We start from the raw sequence: 23709 nt of genomic DNA on the forward strand, positions 1-23709 counted from the left end.
GAAAGTTTTGCTTCGATCCTCGCATGGAGCGTTCAAATTTGTTTTAGCACAAACAATCAATTCTTTTGTCAGTTTAATTTTATGTATTGATTTACTTTAAAAGAGATAAATTCTGGTTCTGGTGCACCGAGAGCGAAAGAAATTCTTCAAACCTACTGATACTTTAATATACACATGTGCTTGTAATTGCATTTACCTATACCATGTCATCTTATGGGTATTTATTATTTATGTGAAGCGTTACTAAGTTATGTGATTTGAAATTTGAAAGAGTATTTAAAAGTAAGTGTAACATTTTACCATTTGTGTAACTTTGTAAAGTATGTCCAGCTGTGGTCAGCCGACCAAATCGTAGACATTTAAACTATAAACGTTCGTTGGCCATAACAACGTATCGATGGCTGATTCACAACTTATAGTTAACTTATAGTTAACCCACAAATAATTCTCTTCCAATGTATGTGTGGTAGTGTATGATACACGGCATCATACTAGCTTGGGCTAGTGGGTTAACTCTTTATTTCGATTGGTAGATCACTGGACTGTGTGCAAAAGGTCCCGGGTTCAATCCCAAGAATAGGCTCATACTTTGTTGCTTTTGCCGCCCATTTGGAACCTCAGCCGAGTGAAAGTAATTGTCTCCAGAACTTCGCCCCACAGGCGATAAAATTGGCAGTCCAAAGAGATAGGAAACATCTCATTCTCTAGAGGGGGACAATTTAGTAGTGTATGACACATGGCATTCTTCTAGCTTGGGTAATGAGTTAAGCCTTCAGTTTAGTTGGTTGAGCACTGGACTGCCATGTAAGAGCTAAGTCCCGGGTTCAATTCTAAACGAAGGCACATTAATCTCTGTTATATACATGTATACATAACGTCTTTCAGCTTGTGACAGCTTTACAACAAGATGTGTTTGTGAAACACCGATGCCCACGTATTGCAACTTATAGCGAAGGTTAAACTTTCTCGAATGCAAATCAAATATGTTGGTACCCAAAGTTAGGTCTTGTCTCGAGGAATACATCTGTCAAACATCAAGGTCAAGGTCAAATGGTCAAATTTAATGGTGCCGAAGGAAAGTTTCCCTTGAAATGATCTGAATGCTTCCTGAACATACCCACGTATTTTAACTTATTGGGATGACAAAAGACATGCAGTCAGAGCCAGATTCTAACAGCAGACTAATAGAACCACAATATTCACATGCTAGACAAGGATGGAGAATAGTAAAACAGGGAAACAAATTTCTGATGACTATGACAAACATAAAGTGGACCAATTCAAACAAAGAAAATCAACCTTGATTTATTCTAAATGTACCTCTGTGTTTCCCTGTGTACAACAATATCTCATTCTCGCAAAGGACATACCATTTCAATTCAAGCGGCCACGTTAGCTTACTGGTAGGGCGCTCGCTTCGTGATCGAGAGGCCCAAGTTCGATTCTCAGTGAATGCACCGCATCAAACCTAAGACGTAAACATAGGTAGTGTCTGTTCCTTTCCAAGCGCCCGGCATTAGAATTGAAAGTCACGGGGGTTTCGGATGTGACCTTAAAAACGAGGTCCCATGTCACGGTAGACTTTTGAACGATAAAGAACCCTCATCACTCAATGTCTCTGAGTGCCAAGTATGGGTCTTAATTTGAAGCCCTTTGCCAATATATGGTGACGTCCCTATATGAGTGAAAATTTTCAAGTGAGACGTATACGTAAAAACAACATACAATCAAATAATCAACCATTTTAACTTTTTTATGTCTATAGTTCAAGGAAAGATGGCATAGGAAACGGCTAAAGAATTATAAAACATATTTCCTCAATCTATTAAGAAATAGTAATTGATTTACAAACTCAGACAGCTAACTTGGATGGAGAATATAAGAAACTAACAACAGCCTTGTCAAAACATTGAAAAGAATGGCGCAGAGAAATTAACATCATTGTCGGAAAAAAAATAGAAACAGAAATCGAGGAAATAAAAACAAAACATATGATCATTGTGAAAAAAAATGATGAAATAAAACAGACACATAGTGTTATTGAACAAACAATGCGATCTGAGTAGAACAGAAGAATCAAATGAAGTGTCCATGACCATGGAATACAACTCAAAAACCACAGAATTACTCAAACTTGGGCATGAAAAGATTCGCAGTATTACCTGTCACAGTTATAAAAGCTGAACAAGAGGATGGAAAACCGATATAAATGTTTTATCATTCAAGGAACAGTTATAAAAACAATCAAAACAAAATCAGCGTCAGACCATTCTAAGTTTTTTCTCTGTTTAGCGTCCGCGTGCGCCTTGGTTTTTGGCACCCCATATTAGAAAAAAACAAACAAAATCAGGAGTCCTAAAATTGATTATTTTGGCCAACATTTTGGAAATTTGTCAAGTTCTTTAAATATTTCTCACTAGTGTGTCTTATTATGTATATTTCAAGCATTTAATACCTTTATTTTTTCCAAACAGAAGATATTTCTATGAGAAAAATAGATTCATGAAATCAAATCCATTGAATGATGTCATTTTTGTTACTGTATAGTCTGTGTTTTATTTTTTGGCTTGTGTGTTGTTTGCGAATAGGTAGGTATAGGTTTTTGAAAGATGGGTGGACGCCAAACAGAGAAAAAACTTGGAATGGCCTCATAACCAAATAATATAGCAGTTAAAAGAGAAGCAGAGCTTTTATAATCCGAAGGACGAGCAAAAATTAAGAAAATAAATAGACACAGAGAGGAGGTGATCAGACTACAGGGCTGGATACCTACTGTGTAACATTCTCTTATGTTATCCCGGTTTCGATGCACAGTGATGATAGATATGTATTATTATAACAGTAACTTGATCAGAAAAGCCATATCACGTCAAGTTGACAAGATCATCAGATGAAACGAGACGCGAAGCGTCGAGTATGATCTGATGATTCGCGCCTGTCAACTAGATGTGATACGGCTCTTCGGATCAAGTTATTGTTATAATGATAAATTTACATATACCCCTTCACAACTATCAAAATATTATAAAAGGAAACTTTTTGGATCAATTACATGACTTTTATCCATCAAACAAACCATTTTGTCATGGAACTTTTTGATGTGCGAGAATAAAAACGTCATTTATCTGCGTACTACGTCATCAGTTTCAGATAGGGGTGATATGAAATCAGAAAACTAGTATGGTGATCCGGAACGTCGGATCACACCGTCACGTGATTGCATAAATTCAAAAGTAAAACTAAGTGACAAACAGTTAGGTATAAAATAAAACACAATAAAACACAATCCAAAACACAAAAGCAATCCAAAGTTGTCCGTTATTCAGCATCTACAGAGAAAAAAAAACAATTCAGTTTGATAATGAGGGTAAACCTCTATATTTAGGAAATGACATGATTAAGAACATCACTGAGAACAGAAACATGGATATTTGTATGGCTGGCTGTGCGGCTCGTGCTGTAGTAGTGGTCGACCAAATTAGGAAACTCTAATTTAGATACACTGGTCCTTCTTCTACTAACCACAGATAAACTAACTAATTTTTTTTTGATAAGGCGCCAGCTGGCGCCTAAATTTTAGAGGCCACTTAGAGGCCTGATACCTTAAAATTTTTAAAGTTCTACTTTTGTTAATTCAGTGTCAGGAAATAGACTATTGTATACATTGATCTACTTAAAGAAGCAAGTTCAGAGATTTGTGGTAGTTAGCTGTCAAAGTTTATGGCAAAGGTTATTATTTTGAAAGTCAGTCGAACTTTAAGGACATAGGATAAAAAATCGTTGTAAATTTGAAAGGTGTTTCACATGTTATACACATAAAAATATGAAAGCCCTGTCTCTTCCCTGTCCCTGTCTCTTCAAGCATGAAACCTTTGACCAAATTACCTTTGCTTATTTTTTATATATAAATTAAACGTATTACAATGATTCTTGAAAAATTGAACACATACCTATAATTCTTTAAAAATATTGCAAAACAACGAATCTTGAAATATGTACAGAAGGGATGTTTATCAATTTTTTTAATACAATCAACAAGTTCAATTTGACTTTCAAAGTGAATATGACTCAACCATGTTGTTGGAATGCATCGATCTCAAACATTTTTTTTCTATCAAATCATAATACATGTAAATTAGGTGTTTTCATCTAATCTGGTGTAATTTAAACCTCATTGGTTATATTTGAAGAAATTCGAGCTCAAAAAATGGCACGAATTGCCCTGCATACCTTCCTCGACCCATGTATGCGATGTGCGCGCAATATTTGTGTTGAGACTCAATAATTATATACACCAATTTTTCTAAAATAAGTCCCAAGCCGAAAATATTTATTAAGAATATTTGTTATTGCATATCAAGTACAGCATTGGCAGATCAAAGTACTAGCGGTATATACATTTGCTTGAATTGCAATAACCTATAGTTCTATTTTTAAAAGTATTTTACGTACATTATTTAAGAGATGAAGTTTATTTTTGAGAATTCATGAAGACATGAACTACATCGTTTCACGCCTTCATATTTCATGAAGTGTCTTAGCGCTTCATGATATATATGCAGGCGTGAAGCGTTGTAGTTCATGTACCTCATGAATTCTCAAAAATTAAATTCATATCTTATATTTACATTATTTTTCTATCGCCCGCGTGGCGCAGTGGTTAGAGCGTCTGCTCTAGATAGAGTGGCGAAGTAAGGAGTTGATCCTTACGTCGAGGGTTCGAATCCCACTGTGGGACGTGGAGACCGGTCCTTCGGATGAGACCGTCTAAACCGAGGTCCCGTGTCGCAGTAGATGCTGGCACGAAAAAGATCCCTCACTGCTCAATGGCCGTAAGTGCTGAGTACATAGGACAAAATTTGCAGATCTCCACCGGCAAGTGGTGGCGTCTCCATATGAGTGAAAAATTCTCGAGAGGGACGTTAAACAACAAACAAACAAACAAACAAACATTATTTTTCTGATTACTTGCCACGTATTTTTGTCATTCAACGAGCATTTTTGAAAAAATAAAGTTTGCACTATATTTTGACTTCAATCGCATCACAATGGAAATATTCTTACTCATCCCACGGTAGTTCATGATAACATGAACTTTTTCTAATTTAAAGAATCTTATGGAAAAACATTTGGAAATGTAAAATATATTTTTATTATTTTACAACATGAAGAGAGATAACTCAAAATGACACCAGACCAGGAAGTATAACTGTATGTTTACCTTAGAACCAGCTACCATGATATGCTCCGACATTCTTTATTGAAAAGGAACTGAAGTTAATTGACTGTCTAAAGGAATCGCTTTTTCCTATTTGAAGTAATTATATAGAGGTAAGTACATGACAGAGGGTGAAATGGATGTATCCTCTGACGCGTTCAGGCTGAAATTGATAAATAAAAAGCTGTATATCCCGAATAAAATAAATCGGTAATGCTATAAAAAACAGCAGTTTATTATGGAGAAGAAATATTAACATGCTCAATTAATGATTACGTATTTAAAATTACTTTCGTTTCCACAGAAAACCAATTAGGTTCCTAGTATCAATAAAATATCACAAGATAATGAAGTTGATGAAGAGTTAAAATAAATAGAAAGTGAAAGTATGTTTTTTGCAAGACATTTTAACAAGAAACTGGAATATAATTCAAAGTAATATTAAATGTGGTTTGTATGCATAGATAACACTCATTTAGCAAACAATATCTACGTCAAAAATTATTGATAAACTCTCTCTTCTGTAAAACTCATTTATCGTTTAAATTTCAGCTTTGACATGGATCCCAGCAAGTGTGCACAAGATGTCATTCGTTGTGACCTTTGTGAGGACGCTATAGTACAAATGTACTGTGATTTCTGTCATGTCAATCTGTGTGTTTCTTGTATAGGAAAACATATTTCTGATGACTATGACAAACATAAAGTGGTCCCATTCCAACAAAGAAAATCCACCTTGATTTATCCTGAATGTACAATACATCAAACAAAACGCTGCGAATTTCACTGTAAAGAATGCCAAACCTCTTTGTGTTCTTTGTGTACAACAATGTCTGAAACACATAAGAAGCATACCGTTTCAACACTTTTTGATATCTTTTGTTCAATGAGAGAAGTCCTTGAAAAAGATATTGAAGAATTAAAAAATGTTATCTCCCCAACCTATGAAGAAATAGCGATTGGCTTAGAAACTCAGATGGCTAACTTGGATGGAGAATATAAAAAACTTACCACAGCAGTGATTCAACATGGAGAGAAATGCCACAGAGAAATTAACATCATTGTTGACAAAATGAAAACAGAAATTGAAGAGTTAAAGATAAAACACATGAGCATTCTGAAAGAACATTGGGATGAAATTAAACAGATACAATATCTTATCAAACAAACATCAGTTAATTTGGAGGAAATTGAAGAATCAAATAGAGTTTTAGAGATCATTGAATACAGCTCTAAAAACAGAGAATTCAGTAAACTTCCTCCCAAGGTTCAAGTTCAACTGCCGACATTCAGTCCCAAAACAATAAATACAAAACAGCTGTACGAGGTGTTTGGATCTTTGGCAACATTTTCCACAACAAAGGAAGAAAATGGATACAAACTCAAGGAATCAAAGACACTCACCAAAGAACTGCTGAAGGAACCAACACTTCTCACTACTATAAATACTGGATATGAAAAACTCTGCAGTATTACCAGCGTCAGTGATGAAGAAATCTGGACAAGTACAAGCAACACCCCTGTTATGAGATGCTTTAACTTACAAGGTTTAATGATGAAAACAATCCAAACAAAATCAGCAACATGGTCAAGTGATATAGCAGTAACAAGAGATGGGGATCTTTTGTACTCTGACTGGGTAGCAAAGACGGTGAATAAAGTAAAAAATAAAGAGACAAAAGAAGTGATCAGCCTGCAAGGATGGATACCTCTCAATCTCTGTGTCACCTCCTCTGGTGATATCCTGGTTACCATGTCCAGTGATGACCAAACACAATCCAAAGTTGTCCGTTATTCAGGCTCTACAGAGATACAAACAATCCAGTTCGATGGTGATGTTATACCTCTATATTCAGGAAGTAACAAAATTAAGTACATTACTGAGAACAGAAACCTGGATATCTGTGTGGCTGATGCAGAGGCTCGTGCTGTAGTAGTGGTCAATCAAACTGGAAAACTCCGATTTAGATACACTGGTAATCCGGATAAATCATTTGAACCTTTTGGAATAACAACAGATAGTCAGAGTCAGATCCTCACAGCAGACTGTAATAACCACTGTATTCATATCCTTGACCAGGATGGACAATTCCTCCGTTATATGGATAAATGTAATCTGAAAAATCCCTTTGGATTATATGTGGGCAAAAATGACGATTTGTTTGTTGCTGAACATTTTAGTGGAAAAGTTAAGAAAATTAAATACCTGAAGTTATAATATCACTCACACACACGCATAAATACCTTTAAAGTATATTTGTAGGAAGAATGGTGGTATTCGAAAGACCATTTGTATCTTTCAATATGTGCTGACATTAACTACAAATATCATGCAACATCTTAGATTGAATTGAATATATTTTTTACCTATAAAACAACATACATCAGGGCAATTTGACCCATAATAATATATATAGTCAATACCCACTATTTTTATAATTAACTTCCTCAGTTCAAACATTTCTACAACTAACTTTCCGGGCTTTACACGATGTGGAAAAGAATCAAATTAGTGGGATGTGAATCTAATCACAAACTGTTCAAACATTTAAGGCTTTATCAAGAATAATATTGCTTTAGGGTCGAAAGGAAAATGTCTTACATTTCAACCACAAAGCAAAGTAATGATGTCTCTTTAGGGCTATAATATGAGGGATTTAACTTTATTTACCTGTTCTATTCTTTTGTCCATTTTGTCAGGACCTTCCTAAAGTGTTGTGAATCTAATCATATACGTTCCAAACCTTCCAAACTTTGTCAAAAGGAAATTTGAATATTAAATTAAAAAGAATAATTCTTACACCTGCAATTCGACCCCCGCCCCCCCCCCCCCAAAAAAAAACAACTTAAAATTCTTGATGTCCCGTATGGGTCAAAAATGATTTGGCATTGACTTGTGTATACTGTAGATTCCTTATTTTTCGCGAGTACTTAATACGCAGTACAGTTAATTAAGGTGCCAAGTGGAAATATCGGCGAATTTTTTAAATAGAAAATACCTTCCTTACAAGGATGGGCGTTTTTTTAAGGACTTTACTATTATCGGACAAATGCAATGTGGTTGAAAACAACATGTTGAGGACGATTAGATTTCTTATTTAGACTTGTCACGTGATGTGGCAGTCACGTGATCATAGCAAATATACCTGAAGTATTGATGTCATCTATAAATTCTAATATTGCAAGGGCATAACCAAGTTAAAATTCTAAGTTTAAGATATAATTATTTTCAACACTCTTTGTAGTTTGTGAAAAATGCTGCGAACCTATATAGATTCTACTATCTAATTGCTAAAATTACATTTGTTAGACCGTATGTTGAACATTTTGCTAGTCATTTTCATTAAATATTGATATAATTAATTCATTTGCAAGATTTCATCAGGTTCGCAGCACTTTTCAAATATCAACATACTTCTTGAATTTTTGTGTAAAAGCTTGTCAAAATTCATTGAGGGTATGCCCTTGCAATATATCGATTTATTACGACCCTTCTATTACCCTTCAATGAATCTGCATACAAATATACGAAAGTATCGCTTGTCTAGGGAATGTAAGGGAAGTATATGAATAAAATCATAAAAGAGACATCGCATCCAAGTTAATGGTCTCTTATGTATCTACAATTTATATTTTATAATTGTATTTTATCATTGTTAAAATATATCTTGATCCGCCTCTCACTGCATACAAACTGCGTCAAATTTTACGATATGATGTCACATTGACAAGTGCATTGCGATCAGTGAATTGTTTATATATTGCTGTGTGGGATTTAACCAACGACAATAATGCATGCACTAGTTAGTATTGATGTAGTTTAAAGCTATTCAACAGTTTAAAATAGCAAATCATTTCATTTTGTGGTATTTTGAAGAACTTATATTTTTGAGTGATGACATAGTAAGCATTTCCCGTATAAATTAGGCCCCGCCTCCTTACTGCAGCCTTAACTGTGCTGCGTATTCAAGTCTTTTTATATTTGAATTGACGTTCATACGTCACGTCGAACCTAGTGTAATATGAGAAGTTCAAGAACATTTATTTATTCTGCTGCTGAATATCGACCTCCTATTGACTTTTGAAAAAAAGAAAAAAAATTAGAGCGTTAATTATTTTAAAAGAATTTTATCAAACGATCTCCAAGTATGTATAACACAACGGTTATCTATCTAAGTTTACTTTCAAGGCTAAATTACTCTAGTTTGACTTGTATAAATTATTAAGTGATAGTTATGGGTCATCAAATTTATAAAAATGAGCTTAACATAACTAAACATTTGAAACACGTAGTTTATCACTTGAAAAAATATAGTGTATCACACAGGATGAAACAGTTTATTTTAGACAAATGAATGAATGTATATAAAGGTGACGGAATGGCAATAATGTACATAGGTATATCAAATGCAAACCATTCTTAACTGTGTAAATAATTATTTGTAAGTGCAAAACATTGTTTATTAGATAGATACAATTTCATAATTTGTTAACTTTGATAATAATTCTAAACAACAGTTAGTTTATTTGATATTTTAGATTATTTGATTATTTGATATAGTTTCATGAAGAGTTAATCAATAATTAATATGCTTTTTATGCTTAACAATGGATAATTTCTGTTAACTACAAACACTTTTATTAGTATTTATACTTTGTTCAGCATTCGTAAAGTACTATTCAAAACAGTTAAATGTAGATTTAATTGTTAAAACTACAATACAAAAAATGTTAACTATAATTTAATCTTCCTAAACTATAGTTTACAATTGATAACTAGGGGCAACTGGGGTAAGTGGACACATTAAAGGTTTAATTGGAGTCTGAAAACTTCTAATCTGAACTAATCTTTCTTATAGTACACTAAACTGATAGTTCACTCTTCTCTCTTTGTAGTGTAAAATATTTCTCAACTTAATTCAAATGGTTTAAAATATATGGGCTTAAAAGTTAAATTTTAAAAAGTGTTCACTAACCCCATAGATTTGGGGTAAATGGACAGTTTTGAAAATTATGAAATATCAGTACACATTGTCTTCGAAGATACAATTACACATCCTTATATTATCGACAAAAAAGTTAAAATTAATGAATTTATTTTTTTTCTTTTTTCAAAATTGAAATTAATTAATTTTCTGAGATCGATCACTAACCGTTATCTTTACCCTTTTTCATTTATGAAAAATTTTGAAATGTATATATGTTTTTCTAACTTTAATGACATAAAATTATCGATATAATTCAGTGACTCTGTGCAGTTTACTTACGGATCGAGTCACAGTTTTCTCCTTTTTTCAATCGAAGTCGTTGACCTTGAATTTTCCCTATCTTTGATGTTAACACATTTGCTTCCTCCTTTACAACGAGAGCTGAACAGGTTTGATAACTCTTGTTTGCTTTAATTTTTATGCATTTTTTTAAAAAAATGTGTCCACATACCCCAAGTGTCCACTTACCCCAATTGCCCCTAAGCTTATATAGTTGAAACCTTTAACATTTTTCATGACATGACATTGTGAAAGGGGTACCTGATTAGGTTTTAATTTATATCCATGGTAAAGGAAAGTGATGCTATTGCATAAACTTATTTTTTTCCTAATACTGCTTCAATTGTGATTTTCACAGATCTCATGGAAAAAGAATTAGTTTCGCTGTCAGATCCGTATTATGCATCTTACAGTATTTGGAGGGAATCTATCTCATCCCCCAAAAAATGGTCTATTCCATGCTATGTAGAATAAAATGTTTAAAAAATATATTGTATAATTTAAGTCTGTTGAATAAGTATGTTACCAACTGGAATTTGTGGCCTATATATAAATGTGTTCATATAAGGAAATCGAGAAGATAGAAGTTGATGGCCTTTTACATTTATTTGACCTTAACAGATTTGTTCTCCTTTTTAAATTTATCTACATATTTTGCTTTCAGTCTACTTGTCTGTTTACCCTTCTATGTACATTTGATACTGGACTCCTTCTGCGTAGATGGGGTCAGGCAATGTTTTTATTATTATGTGAAGATCACTGCCATTGCTATAAGGTCTTAAATGAAGGACAATTTTAAAGTTTTCACAACAGATTTTTTGTTAACATTAACAATTATATGTTTTGCTAGCACATTTATGAAGATGGTTTCAAGTTTAAAGTTTAACAGCCCCTCCTCTGCAATTTTTAGGGTTAATGAATTGTAATGACGTGTGGTTTAAATTTTGTGATAATTTCTTTTAAACAAAGAAATACACGTGTCTGAATTACAAAATCTGAAACATAACCACATCTAAGTGGTGGGTTGAAATTTCTCATTTATGCATGAAATTGATAGGTTACTAGATGGATATCAAAGAATTCGGGAACGCGATTTCTATTAAGAAACATGCTCAGATATATACTTAATGAAACCTCCGACTAGGGTCCCTATTCTAAGATGCCAAAGAGCAAGAGCCTCTTAGGGCCTTTTTTGGCCCTGTAAATTACTGAAAATTCAAAACTGTATAGTTTTAGTCAACAAGGCAATAAATGATAATTGAGCACTTGTGGAATGAATACCTACTAAAAATGACGTGATTTTCTTTCTAGTCAATTCATTATGACATCATGAATTGCGTCATTACTCACATATCCTGAATATTTCTTCAAAAATGGACAAAATATGACGCCATTTTGCAATATATCGTATACAGAACAACCTCCGATCCAAAATTTGTAAATATATTATAAAAGAACTGTTAATGAAGATTATAAAACATATTTTAATTTTTGGATCGAGGGGTGTGCTCATATTTTAATTCTTTGCTGAAGGTTCTCAAAAACACCCGTTTTCTGCAAAATTCAATAACATTGCAATTTCACACAACCTGTTTTTCAGTGCCTAGACTCTTTAAAGGAAATTCTGTTATATAAAATGAAAGCTCTAAGTCTCTACTTTATATTGATGTTGAAAATGGTGCACGGGGTATCAGTCAATAAATTGGTATATCTACAGGGCCATTTTATGCATAAAGTGAACCTAGCTTTTTATAACCTCTCTTTTTAAATTTATGTTTCATTGAAAATGAATTATATATCAGATCTCATGTCATTTCTCCACAAGAGAGAGAGAGAGAGAGAGAGAGAGAGAGAGAGAGAGAGAGAGAGAGAGAGAGAGAGAGAGAGAAAATAGAAGTTTCTAAAATAATGAAAACAAATAATTCATGGAAGATTAACTTTCCTTTGGTTATGCTGCAGTGAAGACCTCTGCAAATTACTAAATAATGGTCATCAACAAAACACAGTTCGTTCAAAGTATACGTCTTTATTCATTGTGAAATATTTGTGTTTTGAGACCCCCCCCCCTTCTGCATATGTGTATAATTAGTTTGTAACCATCATTTGTACATGCATTCTCTTACAGCAATTATATTTGAACTGTAAACATTACCAAGTGTACTATATAAAACGATGTCTGGTAACTCCTATTATTTCATGTTTGGTAAATTCTACGATGTCATGTTTGGTAAATGACCAAGTTTACCACGGTGTGAAATAAGGACTGTAAATTCATGGATACTTAAAAATATGGACTCATATGATTATACCAGCATTTATTATACATGTTTATTACATTTAACTTAAGATCATTGTGTAAATTGATCGTAATTAAAATACCGTTTTTCATGTGCGTCTGTCGACCACGTTGTTTTCCTATTTGGTCATGGCGTACGGAAGATTCTAATTTATAAAGGGGGTTAAGGTTATTTTACTTCGTCCTCGAACGTCATTATTTTATTACTGTTAAATTATACGCGAAATGTATTATATATTTTAATGACACTTACCTTTATTGTTAATCATTATGTATTTGTTATACGGTTCGGCGTCACATATTTCGTATTTTTCATGGTTTGTTCCACTTCGGCGATGTTGATAGTATCGTCTGCCATTTTGGTTTATACTTTCGTTTTTGGTTAGGTTAGGCGCACTGCGCATGTCCGGTAGTTTACCCTATATAAACGTCGCCACGGACGCTGGAGTTTCAGTTTGACTTCGCGGAACGCCTGCTAAGTACCTTTAATAGAACTAGTATGTGACCACTGATATTTTTGGTAATTTTACTACAAATTATTAACGTCTAAGGAATTTTACTATAACTTCCATTGACCAAATTGAACTGTAAAGGAATTCAACAGTTACTGTTATAGTAATGTGACGTCCAACCTGACCAACTGTACTATATCTCACCATTGTCTGATTACCTTGTTATCCAGCCATCTGTATTACCGGTATATTTATTCTGTTATTAAATTATTGTTGAAACTTAAAATATCTTCTGTTGTGCTCTTATTTGCCTCTACAATGTAGTATTATTGACCAACACAGGGATTTACAAGGATTTACTATCATTACAAGGATTGACTAAATTACCAGTATATACCATATATTGGTCATACTGAAATATATCTCCTTCATTGGAGATTTGATCAATTTAGAAGCCTCATACCCCGGACACGTTACATTCATAAAGGAGTTAAAATATTTTTCTTTAAACAGAATTACAAACTAATTAATTTCGTGAAAATATTTTTCTTTAAACAGAATTACAAACTAATTAATTTCGTGAAAATATTTTTCTTTAAACAGAATTACAAACTAATTAATTTCGTGAAAATGTTTTTCTTTAAACAGAACTACAAACTAATTAATTTCGGGAAAAATTAGGAAAGAGTCATTTCCGTTAATTGTCAAGATATGCACATTTGTTACAGTAAAAAAGCAATTTTGATATAAAATTTATTCAGAATGGATAAAATTAATATATCTATAAAAGTAACCGGAAAAAAGATACTGAATACAACAAAACCATCAAAAAAGTTCATGCCTAGTGGCGCCTCCGTCCCGAATGAAATTGTCCGGATAAATGAATCGTCCGGATAAGTGAGACACTTCTCAAAAACCTTTTCAAAGCATATACATATGCACATACTGGTATCAAATATGAAGGCAAAGAAAAAACTTTCATACTTGATTAATTGATTTTATTTTCAATGTTTTTCAAGAAGTAATTAATAAGAAAGAGATATTCAAATGTAATTTACACGGGGAAAAAGGCAATTTTATTTTTTTACACAAGAAATTTTACTCGCATTCTCCTCGGCGTGTGACTGCACGGGCTGACCAAAGCTTGATGTGCTAATGTTTTATTTCGCCATATTTTACAATTATTCAAGCTCATATGGTATGGCAGAACTGTTCAGCATCATCATTGAAAATGTTTAAATATAAACTAACCGCATATATTCATTGCTTGCTTAGGACTGTTAGTAACTGAACATGCAAGCTAACTCAAACACGCGTAATTAGAGCAAATATTGTAAACATTCAAAGGAAACACAGCCATCTTCATGATTATTAATATTCTTATTTCCTATGTAGTTTGTAACACAAGCTTTGATTGGTTACAAAGTTGGATGTAAATTTCTGTACACCCGACTTGAGGCGGGGGTAAAAAACGAGACGTCACAATGCATAGTTTCTCTATGATAAAAAGCAAATAACATGACGTCATGATGCATCGTATAAAGTAGTAAATCTCATCGATAGCTTGAAACACAGTTGATTGGACTTGTTTACAAAAAAATTATTTGGGTACATAGGAAATAAATTCGTTATCCAGGTCCAATCAAGGTTGTACGGAGATTTACCTTCGGCCTCAGGGTGTAAGGAATAAAACCCGGGGTAAATCCCCGTACACCTTTGATTGGACCTGGATAACTAATATTATCTACATACTCTAAGTTTAAGTTTTGATTAAAAAACACCTTGAAAATCGTAATGGGCTTCTACACCTACCACTGGCCTTAATTGTTTGCATTTATCTAGCATCGAAAATGAAGCGTTACGGACTCGTCAGTGAACTGTACTCAAAGGGCGATAGTACAGTTTGTGGACTAACCAACACAGTGTCCACGGTAAAGAGAAATGATAAAGGTTCCTTTGATGTCAACTCAAAAGTAGCTTTAGGCAAGTCGAAAAAACAAACACAACTATAAAATGATGTACTTGTTTATCACATGACATAATTATTTCACTTATTCCATCATAATTTTAATTTATCATAAATATATTTCAACTGTCTTTAGCTATTTAAACATTGATTACGTGTTTTCATAATTAAATCCAATTTATGTAATACAAATTAAAAAGAAAAGTATCAAAATAATTAATTAATTGATAAAGAAATACCTTTTAGTTTTAGCTATCTATGTGGTACATTGTTTGTATGCATTTTAGGGGAGGCGCAGCAAGTAGTTAATATCCAATATTGCTTATCTATTTTTCATGTAATTTATGCAACGATGCAACTAATAGGTAATATATCATTGGTAAATTGCACAGACCAATCACTGATATGGACCTTACATTGGGGAAAAATTCTATCTAGTTTAATGTTTGTCGTTTAATTTTATTTTAACGCGGACCTATCGATCCAATATTGTCTAAAAATGAATGAATGAATGAATGAAAAAATAAATACATATGTAGGTGAATGGCGACAAGTGTTTTTTAAGTGAATAAATCTGGAGTTTTTTTAGCGATAGGCGGGGATGGAATTACATGTATAACGTGGGAGCACTGTAGTTCTAAATTATTTCAGTGTATTTTACATACATTATACTTATTTTACAACATAAAGATAGATAGCTCTTAATGAAACCAGACCAGGAAGTTTAGCTGTACAATGTAAACATTAAACGATTTTTTTGACAACCGTCAGTACTGTCCATATCACAGATCTTTTTATAGTTCATTATGTTTACTGTTCACTTGTTGATTTGTTCAATTGTTAAACTCTCATTGTACTAACATACCCCATGTGAGGGCTTTAGTGAAATAAAAGTTTCAAGTTTCACGTTTCAGGTTTCTGTTTGTTTACCTGACAACCAGGTCGTGATAAGGTCTGCAATTTTGGATCGTTATTTTACAGATACATCATACAGAAAAAAATACTTTATTGACTGTGATAAGAAAGCGATTTATCTGTTTGAACAGAAATAAATATAGAAGTAAGTATATGATAAAGGGTGAAATATATATGTATGCACTAAGTATGTATGCTGACAAAATAAATTCTATAATGTCATAAAAACAAACAGTTTATTCTGGATAAGATATATTGACTTGCTCAAAAAATGAGTACGTTAAAAATTACTATCATTTTTTCACAGAAAACCAACTACACTCCCAAAGTATCACTAACAAATTCCTTGATGTTGAACTTTAAAATAAAATATAGAGAGTTAAAGTATGTGTTCTATAAAAACAGTGTTTAAGCAAGAAAATACAATAAAATTCAATTTAATAATAAATTTGATGAGCCATTAAATTATGTTTGTTTTAATAAATGATATACTTACTGAAAACTGAGTAATTTTCTTGTTTATAAACAATACATATTAACACATGTACATTCAAAATTATAGATAAATCTACTCCTCTGTTATGCTAGTAATTCATTTAATTTTCAGTTTTAACATGGATCCCAGCAACAGTGCCCAAAATGTTATCCGTTATGATCTTTGCGAGGATGCTATAGTGCAGATGTACTGTGATATCTATCATGTCAATCTGTGCATTCCTTGTATACAGGAAAACATATTTTTGACGACTATGAAAAACATAAAGTGGTCCCATTCCAACAAAAAAAAAACCCATCGATCAAAGAACTAATGAAAGTACCAAAACTGACTACCACTATAAATACTGGGTATAAATACCTCCGTAGTGTCACTTGTAATAGCGAGAAAGAACTCTGGACATGTGCATACGATACCAGAGAATTGAAATGCTTTAGCATTCAAGGCTCAATTATCAAAACAATCAAAACTAAATATGTGCCATATGATATAACCTTCAACAGATATGGAGATCTTCTGTACTCTGACGGGAAAGCAAAAACCGTGAATAAAATAAAGAATGGACAGACAGAAGAGGTAATCAGATTTCAGGGATGGAAACCTTTTAGTCTGTGTGTCACCTCCTCTAGTGATCTTCTGGTTACCATGTCCAGTGATGACGAAACACAATCCAAAGTTGTCCGATATTCAGGATCCACAGAGAAACAAACGATCCAATTCGATAATGAGGGTTCAGAAAGGTACAAAGTTATGTACATCACTGAGAACATAAACCTAGATATCTGTGTGGCTGACTGGGAAGCTCATGCTGTAGTAGTGGTCAACCAAACTGGAAAGCTCCGATTTAGATACACTGGCCATCCTTCCACTACCAAGGATAAACCGTTCCAACCCCAAGGAATAACAACAGACAGTCAGAGTCAAATCTTAATAGCAGATTTCTTCAATCACTGCATTTATATTCCTGACTGGGATGGGCAATTCCTTCCTTTCATAGATAACTGTGATCTGAAGACACCCTGTGGAATATTTGTGGACAAAAATGACATGCTGTTTGTTGCTGAGTATGATAGTGGAAACGTTAAGAAAATTCAATATCTGAAGTAAAAAAATCACATCAAAAACTCAAATGGAAATGTCTATAGTAGATGATGCTGAAAGCTTCATCACTTTTCAATTGGTGCTGACAATATCTCACTGAAATATAATATTTTCATTGATATCAATTTGTACAAAAGTGATAGAATCAAATCATGTCAAACTGAACAAATTCTATCAATCTAATACCCCCATTTCTTCTTTTTACGACCCAGTGTCCCTAGATTCAATTTTGCAACAATTTACTTTCCGGCTAATGGCGTGGACGAAATGATTTCAATTTTTAAAAAAAAAATTATTTGGATAAAGTAATATATATTTGTTGCATCTGTAAAACAAAACAAAAAAAAATAAATAAAAAAAAAAAAAATAAATAAATAAATAAATAAATAAATAAATAAAAATAAAAAAAGCTCAAATTCCTCTCATTTCCCTATCTTAGCAATACATGGACGAATTCATTAGCAAACGTGTCGAAAGTTTTCTGTCTATGAATATTAATTTTAAGTAGCTTTATTACATATTGAGTGATAAAAATTTGCATAATCTTCCATCTTGTCTACGAATTCAAAAGACCATTTACAAATTAATCACTTTTTACGCACACAAGTATAAAAGATCAAGACATGGCATATTATTATTTTAACATGCATGTAAAAATTGTTCACAATACCGTTATCTTTCCCTTTGAGAGAAACATTCACTTAAAATGCGCTTATCTCGTCAAAATCCTTTTCATCTTTTTTTCTGCTCTGGGTTCTGTGATAGGACCTTCATCATGTTTGTACTCTACATAAAAGTTCATCTTAATTGACAAAATTCTTCATACCATGGACATTGGTCGTTGACTTTTTGAAAATATAGAAAAATGATGCAGAAAATTGGAGATATCCATGTTTCAGCTTAAACATTCTCGTGTATTTTTGTCCTTGCACTTTTGTGGTTTATCGGGATTGTGCCTTTCGTACTAACTAATTCCTTTACATTCTATATCCCTGAGTAGCTTTTTAAGGTTTGGATAAATCATCACCAGTTTTATTGGTTAGATTTAAAACTTGACGGCAATTTTTTTTTATTTAATGAAGCATTTTTGTAATTATTAAATCAGTGGATCCACTCCTCTGTAATATACTTGCACTGCTAAAAGTGACTTCATATATGAAATAGGAGTTGTTTCTGAATACTAGGCAGTATTGTTATCAAATGGGTAGATTTAACATTCTTTATTAAAAAATGATTAGAACAAATGCATGCAACCTTTTATTTTCGCATTGTCATGTCTTGAACCTTATTTTTGTTACTTATGAAATTTTTATTGACGTCAAAATGATACTTTCTACAGGGTGCTTTTTTGATTGTATGTTTAACGTCCCTTTCGAGAATTTTCCAGTAATATTGAGACCCCACCACTTGCCGATAGAGGGCTGCACATTTTAGACCTATACTCGGCAGGCTTTACTCAGTATTTAACCATTACATATATAATATTCCATTCAGTTACCTAGTACACAATTCTTCGCTCAAATACTGTATATATACTCTGTATACTCTGTATAGTGTAAGCAAGTATATCCAACTCAAAATTTAGTGAAAAGTAGGAACATCAGTGAATATTTAACCAGTTATGAATTAGTGTTTCATTTTTTAAGTTGGGGTGTAAGTGATCAAAATTTCTATTTTTTTTTTTTAGAGTATTCATGAAATAAAGGATTGCATATGCTTCAATAAGAACACTACATGTGACAGAAATATTGCCTGTCTACATAATCTCAGAGGCACGAATGTTGGTGTTATCAAAAAAATATCAGGGGTATTATTTTTTATGTTTTTTTTGTTGTTGTTGAAAAAATGTGTACTACAAACACAACTTGGACATGGAATTTTATTTATACATGTATCTCTCTATTAGTACCTAAAACATCACACTACTGTAAAATATATGTGTTCATTTATTTGACAAAATCAATTATGTGGACAATCATATGAACAGTTTTAAGACTCTACAAAAGAGCAGACATGCATTTCAATTTTTATATATCAATGTAATCATGTACAAAGCACTTGAAGTCCACTTTAAATTCTGTACATTACTTTTTAGATCTACATGGGAGATAACTTAAAAATGTACATGTATGTAATCAATGAATTTGGCACACTTCATCACACAGGTTTTAATGCCACTGTCTGATTTACAGAAGTTGATTATTAGTTCTTGTCCACTCACTATTTTTTCAGATAGAATTTCATCAGCTGGATTTAGGTCCAAAGAGGAGGCCAGCATATCTAAATCATTCTTTATAATATTCTTTTTTGCCATCAATCCCTGGTGGACTTACTGCAGTGTTTACTGTCATTGGCCTGAAAAATATGAGATATTAGGTCATGAGTTAAAAATGTTATCTGATATCAAAGTAAATTAAGTTGATTAGTTTAATTTCTCTTCTTGCATGGATATTAACAAACAATCTTCCAAAGAGAATCTGAATATAAGTTTTGGTTGGAGATTTTTAAATTTCATATAATAAACAAACTCACCCGTGAATTATTTTAACATTCAAACAGACTGCTTAAATAATAAAAGTAAAAAAGATTATAAATTCCAATATCAAAAATGCCAAATGTTAAAAATACAACGTATATACAGTTCTAACCACAGTTTTGTTTACTTTATACAATTACTATTGTCTACATCGCACATACAAATATACAGAATACAAACTTGAAGAGCAAATTGTATTACAACAAGTTTTAAAGCAATTATTTTTTTTTTTTACAGATAAAAGAAAATAAATTGGCACTACATAAAATTAAAAAGTACGAGCGTCAATGAAATAGGGGCACAATTAGTAATTTTGCTTTTTAATGTCAAATTAATGATCACAGTTTCAAACATTAATTTAATTTAGACTTTCTTCTTTAACTCCAGTAAAATTTAAAAGGAGCCATTAGGGCTGAAAAGATTAATCGATAATATTGATTCTGTGTGAGGACGGTACGCATATCAATACGTATGTAAAATTATTTAAATATCGCAAAAAACATTCAGGCGTTTTTCTTTGTTTACTTACATTTTGGGTTTAATATATACGATAAACATGTTAAATAGAAATATTTATTTAAAATGCATACTGGTAAAAATTTACACCACTTGTGTGAAATAAGTTTGTTTTACAACGGATATACAGCTTATTCTTAAATAAATTATTCATAATTGTGATGAAATGTTTTGTTCTTTTCAATACAAAAATAAGACTTCATGACCAATTCAAAATATTTGATACATATCGTATCGTAGCTCAAATATCATGATTGACACATATCAATGTACGTATCAATAATCAGGGCTCTCCCCATTCCCAATTCAAAAAAGGTACCTTTTTTTCCAATTTAATGTTTTAATTTTCCCGATTGGTCACTTCCTCAAATATTAAAGAACATTTAGTAAAATATGTAGTTCCTAAACTTGTTATTCATATTTCTCTATATTACAAAACAGAAATCTAGTTGATTACAACCACCAGAAACTCAATATATAATGAATTTAGTGGATATTGTCTAGTTATGATTTTCCCAAATTTCCTCAAAAGGTCGCTAATTTTCCCAACTTTCACGGCCCCGGCCCCAGTCCCAAAAACTGGTGTGAGAGCCCTGCAATATAAAAAAATTGTATCATCCCAGCCTTAGAACCCTTCCCATCCCAAGATAGTTTTATTTGACTTGGGACAACTTTATTTTTTCCTTACTTTTTCTTGTAGCATTTTATTCAGGTACTTTGTAAGTTACTTTTCTGCCTTTTGAAAAATGTTGTTATAACATATTTGTTTAAAACCTTACGTACAATCTACTCGTAAACCAGACACAGGACAAAAAACAGACACAGGACAGTTACATGATAGGGTACAACCTAACTTCTCCCCTCAAAACTAAGACCGCAAGGATAAATTCCGTAACCATACTTTTGTTTAACAGTTGACTTCTAGATTTGGTAGACTGGCCTTGCCTGTCTGATATGCACGATATACATGAACGTACGAAAGAGACAGGCAATACCAGTCTATAGATTTGGTCACGAGTTGACATACTAGGTTTGAGTGGACTTGGTTATCAGTCGGTCAGGTTATGTATAGACTTGATAACATGTGAATTAACTACAGAAGACTGCATCTGAATCTCTAAAAAAATCATACATTTAATTCTTTCTAAATTGTAAAAATTGACCTTTAAAATCACATGATTTTAAATGCCTGATTCGCTGAGAATTTTGAGTGTTTATTTGTAAATCTGTTTAACATCATCCTTATATAATCTGTTAATTAAAAAAAATCATTGTTTACATACCCTCTGAGTCATGATAGTGTACTGATGATCTGACTTGGAAACGGCTTTTACAACTTAAAACATAATATTTTTGCTGAAATATTCACACGAAACATGATAAATTTTCATCTGGGTTTGTCATAAACTTCATCATGTTCATTGTCCATCACGTTTCCTTGCTCACACGTTGAACACATTGGGGCTCTTCTTCCGAAATCGCTTCAGAAATGGGAAAATCATCGCATCGTTGGGTGCAAGCAATACTTCATAAGAATTATCTGGATTGCAGTGGGCAACTAGCCTTTGTCAAACAACTCTGTTACGATAACTTCGCAAGATTTACTTCCAACTTTCACTGTGTCGCCATTTTTGTTTTCAATTTTACGATTGGAATTTGACAAAGCCAAATTCGTTAAAAATCGCTAAATTTCTTTCGGTAAAAAATGTAAACAGATACAAGAAAGTTATTTAATACAAAATACAAATAAAAATTACAAAAAAAGTTATTTTTTATGGCTTAAAAAAGCAATGCTGAAATTAAATTATCCCCTTCCGCCAGCATTAGAAGGATAATCCTACTTCCGGTAGCATTACTAGCATTGACCTAGTTTTGAACCAGCAAAGGTAGCATCAGGATAAGGATCAGATCAGGATCAGGATCAGGATAACTACATTAAATCAGCAAGCAAAGGAAGCATTCAAATCAGCATTGATGCTGTAACAAAATTAGTTCCCTGCACTGTACACTGGTTCTAATTCTTTTTCTATTAAAGACGGACCATTTAAACCTTTCGAGATAACAACAGATAGTCAGAGTCAGATCCTTACTTTAAACTATCATAATCACTCTATTTACCTCTTTGACAAGGACGGAGAATTCCTCACTTTTATAGATAACTGTAATCTAAAGAATCCAACTGCATTATGTGTAGATAGTATTGTTTAAAGAAGATTCAAAATCTGAAGTAAAAATAACAAGCACATAAATGTCATAAAGTATGTCTATAACAGGTGATATTCAAACAAACTATTATCACCTTTCAATTAATGCTGACATTTCTAAATCACTGAAATGTATTGTCTCAAACTGAATCTTTTTGGTATATTATCAATACAAACAATATTTTATTTCAATTCAACGAAACCTCTTGTAAGTATAGTCAATGCGACAACTTTTTTCATTTTTCAACCTCATGCTCCGGGTTCCAATATTTTACATTTTAACTTTCCAGATGGTTGCGACGTGGACTAAAACCGCGACGTGGACTAAAAAAGGAACTGCAGACCTATCTCTCGTTTCACATTTAACAAGATTTTGAATTAATCATGCATGTGGATACATGACCTCTTAATATGTTTGTTTAGTGACCTTATGTAAAACTCATTATATCTTATTCATTTCGTTAAAGTTTATAGTTGTAAAACATTTGAAATGGGTCATAAAATGACCATTTAAAGTGTGTTTAAATGTTTCAAAAATATTTTCCGTTTTCCATTGAATTCCTTTAGTAAAAAACACAAATTTTACCAATATTGTAGAGTTCGCTTACTCTGTTTTCCCTAACAAATCTTCCTTGAAAATTCAAATAAATACCTATATAAACATGAAAAAATCAAACAAATAATTATGTTAACTTTTAAAAATTCACTAGGAGGTAGGCATCAAAACAATATAATCGTTCAC

The 23709-nt window shown here is 32.5% G+C and overlaps 1 pseudogene; it reads left to right on the forward strand.

Annotated features, from left to right (window-relative positions):
• The first annotated feature begins 5777 nt into the window (after positions 1–5777).
• Positions 5778–17717, forward strand: LOC133189394 (tripartite motif-containing protein 2-like; annotated as a pseudogene).
• The last annotated feature ends 5992 nt before the right edge of the window (positions 17718–23709 follow it).

The sequence above is a fragment of the Saccostrea echinata genome, unplaced genomic scaffold (genome assembly GCF_033153115.1).
Source record: "Saccostrea echinata isolate AGI-Se365-2 ecotype Australia unplaced genomic scaffold, CSIRO_AGI_Sech_v1 ptg000018l, whole genome shotgun sequence".
Classification (NCBI taxonomy): domain Eukaryota; kingdom Metazoa; phylum Mollusca; class Bivalvia; order Ostreida; family Ostreidae; genus Saccostrea; species Saccostrea echinata.